Raw genomic sequence first — 1,586 nt, 5'->3', positions numbered from 1 at the left:
TCAAAGGTGAGATTAGCATGTTCCCTAGCCTCAAGTAATTTATCCTCAAGCTGGGAAGATCAGATGTGTAATAAAATTTAAAATAATATGATAAGGGCTACAAGAGAGTTATAAGTTTAGAGAATGAAGAGATCAATTCTGCTGGACAAAAAGAGAACTCTTCCTGGAGAAGGTAACATATAACTGGGGTGTGACACATTCTCAGTGGAAACAGCAAGGTATCAAGGTAGAAAACACTGGAGATGTGCCTCCTTGTTAGAAGCATAAGGTACAGGGAAAAGATGGAGAAAAATCCTGATCTACCATTTATTATAGAAAAAGAAATTTTATTTTTATTTGGTTGACTCTAGGAAAGAGTCATTGAACTTGCTCAGTATAGTCAGGGACTTCTAAGTGGGATGCAGGTCTAAAGAAATCTAAAGACTCCATTACAAAGACAGAACACAGAACTTTTTTAGGAAGTATCAGTGTAATTTGCATCATAAAATTCAGTATCTTTTGTGAGGTTCTTGGGGTAACCTGAAAACGCTGATCATAAAGATTTCCTTATGAACAGAATTTGACAGAAATTATATATATATTTATATATGTATATAAATGAATAAAGTGGCAGAAGAAAATAAAGCAGCAGTGCTCACTTCGGCAGCACATATACTAAAATTGGAACAATACAGAGAAGATTAGCATGGCCCCTGTGCAAGGATGACACGCAAATTCGTGAAGCATTCCATATTTTTCATATATGTTGAACCTAAAAAAATGGTACAGATTAACCGGTTTGCAGGGCAGAAACAGAGACACAGATGTAGACAACAAACGTATGGACACCAGGGGGGAACGTTGAGGGGGGGGCGTTGGTGGTGGTGGGATGTATTGGGAGATTGGGATTGACATATATACACTAATATCTATAACACAGATAATTAATAAGAACCTGCTGTATAATAAATTAATTAATTAAATTAAATTTAAAATAAAAAAAAAAGAAAAGAAAGCAGCGAATCAAGACCTTAAGAGTACCTCTCGTGATACTGTTTAGCTGTGTCATTATTTGGCTGTGAAGAGCTCTGTATGGAGGATTACTAGATAGAAACGTTGATATCCCAGTATCCAAACAGTATACATCCAATGACTATTTCATGAAAATTCTATCAGCCTCATTATGTCTACATGATGTTAACTATGTATAGGTGGGAAGTAATCAGAAAAAATCCTCCTAGGTGTCTGGATTTTTGTAGCACAATATAACCAATATTGGGAATATACTCGATGTTCAGGAAGTTTTATAGGACACACTATTCAATTAGACCCTTAAGAATATAATCAAAAACTGTCAATCAACTAGGCTTTCATCCTCATCTCTCTTTTTACCTCATGAATGAACAGGATGGTTGAAGGAAGTCTAAATTCTTTTTAGCATTCATTGTGCAATTGGGGGTGTAGTTAGGATGACTAAGATAAATGATCCAGAAAAGAAGGTTCTTCAATCTTAGAAGGTGACCTCCTCACAGATCTATTTGCTACTTCATAAGCCTGGACTGTATTCCATCCCTTTGATGAGACATTTCCTCTCTGAATAAATCTCA

General features: G+C 35.7%; 1 non-coding gene across 1 annotated transcript; it reads left to right on the top strand.

Moving 5' to 3' along the window:
- Positions 1-630: 630 nt before the first annotated feature.
- LOC136119711 (U6 spliceosomal RNA) lies at positions 631-737 on the top strand. Its single transcript, XR_010655672.1, has one exon. It is a non-coding gene; the product is annotated as a U6 spliceosomal RNA (small nuclear RNA).
- The last annotated feature ends 849 nt before the right edge of the window (positions 738-1,586 follow it).

The sequence above is a fragment of the Phocoena phocoena genome, chromosome 2 (assembly GCF_963924675.1).
Source record: "Phocoena phocoena chromosome 2, mPhoPho1.1, whole genome shotgun sequence".
NCBI lineage: Eukaryota > Metazoa > Chordata > Mammalia > Artiodactyla > Phocoenidae > Phocoena > Phocoena phocoena.
The sequence above is the reverse complement of the archived record's forward strand: the minus strand, read 5'-3'. Positions and strand labels throughout refer to the sequence as shown.